Here is an 8,351-nt window from a genome sequence, read left to right on the forward strand (position 1 = left end):
AAGCATACTTAGCAATCATTGTGAGACAAGACTACGCCCATGCATAGTGATATTAGCAAGGAATATGAGAAACATAGCAATCACACCCCTGTAATAATGTTGCTCTGCCAGCCCAATACACGAGAGGGGGACTATATAAGAATCAATGAAGCTGTCTGTGGGGGTATAAACCCCTATACCCTTACGGCTAGACTCGGGCCAGGAGGCTTGGCCCATTACGAGATAAGCTCAAGGCTTGATCCGACAGCCTGGAGTTTCGCGCAAGGAAACAATACGTGGAGATCAAGCAGGATTCTAGTCGGTTAGAATAGGAATTGATATCGAACTATCTATGGCAATTGTAACCGACTAGGATTAGTTTCCACATCTGTAACCCTGCCCTCCAGACTATATAAGGAGGGGCAAGGGACCCCCCTAGGACACATCATATTCTCTCAACACAAATCAATACAACCAGACGCAGGACGTAGGTATTACGCCAACTCGGCGGCCGAACCTGGATAAAAAGCTTGTCCGTGTCTTGCGTCACCATCGAGTTCGTAGTTTGCGCACCGTCAACCGATAAACTACTACCGTGGGTATACCCCAAGGTAGACTGCCGACTAGCTTTCGTCGACACTGTCACTATCACGAACCACCCCACGATCTGGCATATTGGGTACAATCGCAGATAAATACGGTATAAGCACCACGCCTACACAATATCTATCATTTACCCATGGATCCGATGGATAAACGCTATACGATCCTAAGCATGTATATAGATCCAATCTAACTAAGCCAAGTACATAACCATGATAAACTAAGAACAATATAATCTTGAATATAAGCAAGTAGAGCAAAGTCATAAGCAATATATTGAAGTAGAACAAAGTCATATTCATAATATTGAAGAACAAAGATAATTAGAAAGCAATTAGAAGCACAATTAGAGAATTACCAAGAATCCTCCTGACAGATCCGGAAACCAATCGAAGATTGACTCTTTCTAGTTCTAATCCTATGTAGCTATGCTAATCTAGATATCTAATTGATGTGGTGGCTCCAATCTTGATCAGAGGCTTCTTCTCCCTTGAGGAACAATGAATTAGGGTTGAGAGGCTCTCTCCTCCAGGGGCCAGGGGGTCTGGTTTTATAGTCCCTTCAAGTGAATACAGGCCGTTGGATCAAACTGACATAGATTGTATGGTTTAGATTCATCCTTTAGGTCGGTGGAGATCTCCCGCGAAGCAGAGTCCTGATTGGACTCAGGGAGGGGGCGGGTGCCCAGTAGGACAGGGCGGGCGCCCTGCCTCTGGCCCCGTTTCGTCTCCGCTTCGGTCTCGTGGCTTCTGGAGTCTTCTAGATGTAAGATAATTGCGCAGCACGTTAATATCTTTACGTAATCCCGACGTGTGGGCCTTTCTTCCATATTTCCTGATAACCCCCTGCAGAAATAGACAAACACCAAAACTCGTGGAATTCTGTCAGATAAAACCCTAAGTCTAGATGTTGATTTCATTTGGATCCTTTTCTTTATTTATTTGATAATTAAATTTGATACTTAAGGACCGTCAACAAATTCCCCCAAGCGTACCTCTTGCTCGTCCCTGAGCAAGGATAGACTTCGCTATGGATCAGAAGTTGTTGCAATATCTTTAAAATTTGACGGTACACATGCTTTTAAATAAGATCTCATCTCTGAGTTAGAGTAAACTGTCAAGACTTAAAACTTACTTACTTTACCTTTACCATGGGACTTGTAACCGTCACTTCTGTCTTGAGTGGTTAAAAGATAGAACAGTCTAGTCAAGTGCCATGTCTCTTATTCTTGATCAGCTATAGCTCTGGGGTTTTTGCAGATTTTCAAATAAAACTCAGAGATTCCTTGTATGACTCTTTAAATCTCTCTTTTGTGGTATTTCTGGATCCTTACCAAGGCAGTGATGGTATATGCCTTCTCTCAAGATATGTAGTATTTGTGGTATAAAGCATAGTGACATTGCCTTCTCTCTCACCCTACTCTAATAAGACTTTAATATCTGGAGCTCATAGGTGGGAGATAAAGTATACATACTTACAAGACATTTATTGCATAGTCAAACCATGGATCCAAAGAAACAAATCAATAAGTCAAATCAAGATGTGCATGTGTGGCGAATGAATGATGTATGGTGGTAATGGTGATAACAATGGTGAAAACAATGGCGGTGGAAGTCTAATTCTACTTTGCTCTTTTGAGGGAATACATACCTTCCTTGCTTTTTGAAACTTTATGAGGAGAATGAGATGCTCTTCTTTTTTCTTTTCTCTCAGGTGGGTATCTTGCACCCCTAATTCTACTGTCGGACACTTATCCATTTTTACCTCTCATCTCACTTTTTCTTTTCTTTCGAGGTTCCGAGCACTTGCTCCTTTTTATTTCCTCGTTTTATTTTTTTTTATTTTTTTTTTTTCAGAGCATTCATCTCTTGAGATAATATAGCAAGTGGTAGTAACAAGATAACTTGAGCATTTATTTCATAAGGGAAAACAGAAATGTTTTTGGTTATTCTCTCCCGGATTAGGAGTAGAATATTTTTGAGTGGTTCTGGAGATGGAAATGGGTGGATATATGTGGATGGTACTTCCGGAGTAGAAGTAGCATATATGAGTGAACGTGCAAGTGAAATCTTGATTTAACCACATGACAAGCTCCTAAGGGTCTACACAGCTTGACTACACTCAATGCTCACAAGCAGTAAATAGTAAATGTGTGGCTCAAAGTCTAGCAAGCATGTATATATGGCTGTGGTAGGAATTTAAACTCTCATCATACAGGAACTCATCATGCAATATTTTAAAGATTTTCAAAGATAAAATTCTCCAGAATTCTAGCATCTCTAGGAACAGATAAACAGCAGCTCAACCTTCCCATATCATATTCGTTAACAACATAGACTTCAGATCAAGTTTTCATCCCACAAGTTTAGGTCTAGGGCAAGCTTTAAATTATAACAGTTATATCTAAACTTGAGAGAGAACTTAAAATGTGCAAGTTAGGCAGAGCAACTATTCATCATATCCATGCTTAAGTTTTATTTAGATACAGATTAGCATAGCCACTTTATTTATTTATTAAACACACTAAGCAAAAAATATATATATATAAGCATAAAATCTTTATTTGGTTTTTCATAGTTTATGTATTTTAGTATTCTAAAATAGTATAAGTATAAAGATAGATAGATAGAAATACTTATCGTGATAAATGGGGGTGCTCTCCCCCAAGCTGAATTTTGACGTAATTTCTCTTGATGTAGCTAGCAGGTGGCAGAGGTGTATTTGAAAGTCAGCAGCATTCTGACAGCGATTAGAATGTCCTCCGTCTGCTAGTCTTCTTAAATTCTGTGGAGCTCAAATAGACAACAAAGCTTGTGGAACTGATTAAGTATTAGCATAAATATCTAGCCTTCATCATCTTGAGACTCCTTAATAATTGTTACTCCCTGTTTTATATTTTTATTTTATAAAGCAGAAAAATATTTATTTTATTTTTATGCCACTGTGAATGTACGTATGGGTTTTATGCCACTCGCATACTCACATGGGGCTTACTATTTTTCACATTTTTATTTTCTTTTTAAGATAGTGTGAATATGATTAACTAAGTAAACTATTTGAAATAATTGAAAGGGAAAGGATAACTACCAAGTTTATCTCTTGGCAAGACGTTCAGTGTTTTTAAGTCCTCCGAACGGGACTCTCCATTTTCTTTAATCGTCCTGAGGTTCGTTGGGTGGCGTAGTCGGTACTTCCGGCAGCGCCTCCTCTTCTTGTATAGTTATCTTTATTTTCCATACCTGACTCGGTGCTTCAATTTCCTCTGGATAATTCTGTTTAAACTCAACGTCTTCTGATCTTACAACTTCTCCTTCATAGTCTGCCCATCCGTCCTTGATGATCTGCCTCCTCTGGTTGCGGTTGCGTCTCTTTCTTACCTGCTTAGATTCTTCAACGATATAGTTAGGGTCAGTAAAGTAACGGCGTACCTTCTCTGAGGGGAAGTGCATATGGACTTCTCCGGTTCCAATGTAGATAATTGCTTTAACGGTGCTGAGGAACGGTCTTCTAAGGATGATGGGTGGATCATACTCATCTTCTCCCATGTCAACAACTTGAAAGTCTGTGTAGACAAAGTGATCGTCTATTTTGACTGGGACATCAGTTAGTGTTCCTTTAACTTCTCAAAATGCCTGATCTGCCATCTGGAGCTGAATGTATGTTGGTCTTAGTGGCATGGTTCCGAACAAGAGCCGATAGGTGACTGCGGCCATTATGTTGACGCCCGATCCGGTGTCGCAAATCGTCTTGTAGAAGCTATATCCATGTATGGAGCAGTAAATGCTTGGCATTCTTGGGTCGTCCTTCTTGGTCAAAAACGGTGACTTAAGTTTGTGATCTTGACCTCCATGAACTACAGTGACCATCTTAGCTGACTCGGTCCATACTTGCTTGTTCCTATTCTTCCTGTTGGTCCTCTTCCTTGACTCACGTCTGGATTGATTTGGAATTTGTGTAGTCTTGTTCTTGAAGAAAAATGTCTCCTTCTTCCCTTTGACGTAGAAACTGATCTTGGCAGCACTAGCGTAGATGATAGCTCCCGTGGTGTTCAAGAATGGCCTCCCTAAGATGATAGGTGCCCTCTCATCATTTCCGGTCTCTACTACTACGAAGTCTGCTGGGGCATATAAGGTACCAACTCGGACACAAAGGTTCCTCACGATTCCTTTTGGAAAAGTTATCGTCTGATCTGCAAACTGCAAACACATGGTTGTTTCTAATAAAGGATATGTAAAGAATTTTTCATAGAATACCCTGGGTATAATGTTGACACTGGAGCCAAAGTCACAGAGTGCTTCTGGGACATCCACCATGCCGATGGAGATCGGGATGACGGGGCGTCCTGGATCGCCTCTCTTGACCGGCAGAAGGTCAGTAGAGAATTCAGTGATGGGGTTACTCCAATTACCTGCATCAAACATGTCTACAAGATTTGCAGATTCTAATCCTTCCGGTTGTGATGGTATACCGGGATTAGTAGTAGGAACAGCAGCAGCTATTTGATTTAACTGAGATTCAATCATTTTATTAAAGCTAATTTGATTCTTGATGGCAGTAGAGAAATTATCCATTCTATTATTTATATTTTCTAGCATTTTATCATTTGATGCCAATTTCTTAGATAGGTTATCTATTAGCTTTCCTTGATTAGACACTAACTCTCTCAAAGGTGGAAAATTATTGTTATTGTTGTAAGAATTGTTACCTTGATAATTACATGAGTAGTTAGGCCTCTGTTGATTCCAACCTTGATTTTGTTGAGGACGATTGTAGTAGTAGTAGTAGTTGTTGTTGATGTAGTTCACATCCTCAAGTATCTCAGGGCAGTGGTTGCCTGAGTGTCCAGTGTCTCCACACTCCTCACAAGTCATGTGAGAGTCGTAGATGTGCATAACTTCTTTCTTGTCTCCAGCTCTATCATCGAGCTTCTTCATGAGCAGGTCTAGCTTTGCAGACAGCATGTCTACCTCCTTGAGCTGATGCATACCTCCACCTCTCTTGCGTGTCTGGGTCCTCTCTTCATTCCAGCTTTGGTTGGACGCCATCTTCTCCACAAGAGCTGTAGCTTGTGGTATAGTAAGTGATAAGAATGCTCCTCCAGCTGCAGCATCCATGGTTTCTCGGGCACTGTTGCCGAGCCCATGATAAAATGTCTGCATCAGTAGCCAACTCTCCATTCCATGATGGGGACATTCTAGGATGTAGTCTTGAAAGCGCTCCCATGCTTCTGGAACAGATTCATCATTTTGTTGCTGAAAACTTGTAATCTTCCCACGGAGAGCATTGGTCTTGCCCATGGGAAAGAACTTTGCCAGGAAGTTTGTTGAGCAGAGTGCCCACGTAGTATTCTTCTCCTTTATAGCGTAGAACCACTACTTCGCTCTTCCTAACAGTGAGAATGGGAAGAGGCGAAGTAATATAGCATCTTTGAAAACTCCTGATATGGTGAATGTGTTGCAAATCTCCAGGAAGTGTTGTAAATGAGCACTAGCATCTTCGTGTGCCTTCCCACAGAACTGGTTGGATTGCACCATGTTGATAAGTCCAGGCTTGAGCTCAAAGTTGCCATCGATCTCTGCAGCAGGTCCAGTGCGGATGTTGTCCGTAGTGGGAGCTGAGAACTCGCGGATTGATTTGTTCGCCATGGCTTCGAACTCTGAAGACAAGTTCCAGTGATTTTCTTGATTGGATGAAGCTTCTTGCTGAAGTGTTGATGATCTCTTGAGCTTGGCTCTCGTCTTCTTGAATAATGCTTCGGGATTGTCAACAAAATTTCCTGGAAGATGTCTTCTATTCATACATTCCCCTGCGTAAGATAAAATAGGAAAATATCGGGGTAAAACTGTATGAGAGAATAGATAAGCTCAATCATATTAGTGATGCGAATGATAACTCAAAATCTTTTATTCCATTCTTGATTAGTAATCAACCTCCCGGCAACGGCGCCAAAAATGCTTGTTGGGTATTCTTAACATCATTACCAAAAGTAGACTATGTTCTCTAAATCTAGTAACGGTGCCAAAAATGCCAAACCTATCCCTTACACCACTTAAGCCAAGTTGTCATCCCCAGCATGATATAAGAGACGCGGTATTGAAATATGCAATTGCTCTTCTAAATAAATAATGAATGGGATCTGCAAGCGCACAGATTAATACCGATGCAGCATTTTAACCGGGAAGTATTCCAGGTATCGTTATTTATATTTTTACCACTGGGAAGGGATTAGCAATCATCAATATTGATTACAGAATAGAATATGAGATAGAGCATCTATCATTGCATGTATAATTGAGAACATTATATCTAACTCTTCACACAGGGATAAGTGTCACATAAAAGATATATAAAATAATAATAGTGACAAAGATAATTAGTCTGATCTAGCCACATAATAAATATGATAAGCACCTCAATTAGATACTCTAGAAAGTCATTAGCATGGTATTAGAACGAACTACAAGAATATTCCCTAAGTTATTCTCAACTATATAGTCTAGCATTATCATAGTTAGTGCAAGCATACTTAGCAATCATTGTGAGACAAGACTACGCCCATGCATAGTGATATTAGCAAGGAATATGAGAAACATAGCAATCACTCCCCTGTAATAATGTTGCTCTGCCAGCCCAATACACGAGAGGGGGACTATATAAGAATCAATGAAGCTGTCACTATCACGAACCACCCCACGATCTGGCATATTGGGTACAATCGCAGATAAATACGGTATAAGCACCACGCCTACACAATATCTATCATTTACCCATGGATCCGATGGATAAACGCTATACGATCCTAAGCATGTATATAGATCCAATCTAACTAAGCCAAGTACGTAACCATGATAAACTAAGAACAATATAATCTTGAATATAAGCAAGTAGAGCAAAGTCATAAGCAATATATTGAAGTAGAACAAAGTCATATTCATAATATTGAAGAACAAAGATAATTAGAAAGCAATTAGAAGCACAATTAGAGAATTACCAAGAATCCTCCTGACAGATCCGGAAACCAATCGAAGATTGACTCCTTCTAGTTCTAATCCTATGTAGCTATGCTAATCTAGATATCTAATTGATGTGGTGGCTCTAATCTTGATCAGAGGCTTCTTCTCCCTTGAGGAACAATGAATTAGGGTTGAGAGGCTCTCTCCTCCAGGGGCCAGGGGGTCTGGTTTTATAGTCCCTTCAAGTGAATACAGGCCGTTGGATCAAACCGACATAGATTGTATGGTTTAGATTCATCCTTTAGGTCGGTAGAGATCTCCCGCGAAGCAGAGTCCTGATTGGACTCAGGGAGGGGGCGGGCGCCCAGTAGGACAGGGCGGGCGCCCTGCCTCTGGCCCCGTTTCGTCTCCGCTTCGGTCTCGTGGCTTCTGGAGTCTTCTAGATGTAAGATAATTGCGCAGCACGTTAATATCTTTACGTAATCCCGACGTGTGGGCCTTTCTTCCATATTTCCTGATAACCCCCTGCAGAAATAGACAAACACCAAAACTCGTGGAATTCTGTCAGATAAAACCCTAAGTCTAGATGTTGATTTCATTTGGATCCTTTTCTTTATTTATTTGATAATTAAATTTGATACTTAAGGACCGTCAACACTAACAAGGTAGGCAAGTATGTAAAGAGAAGAGAGTGATTGTTATACCGACGTTGTAGAGATGAGATATATCCAATCAATCACGTACACAATCACAAGAGAGACCTCGGCAAGAGATGACACAAGATTTTTTTACCGAGGTTCACTTGCTTCCCGGCAA

The sequence above is a fragment of the Sorghum bicolor genome, chromosome 6 (assembly GCF_000003195.3).
Source record: "Sorghum bicolor cultivar BTx623 chromosome 6, Sorghum_bicolor_NCBIv3, whole genome shotgun sequence".
NCBI classification, from domain to species: Eukaryota; Viridiplantae; Streptophyta; class Magnoliopsida; order Poales; family Poaceae; genus Sorghum; species Sorghum bicolor.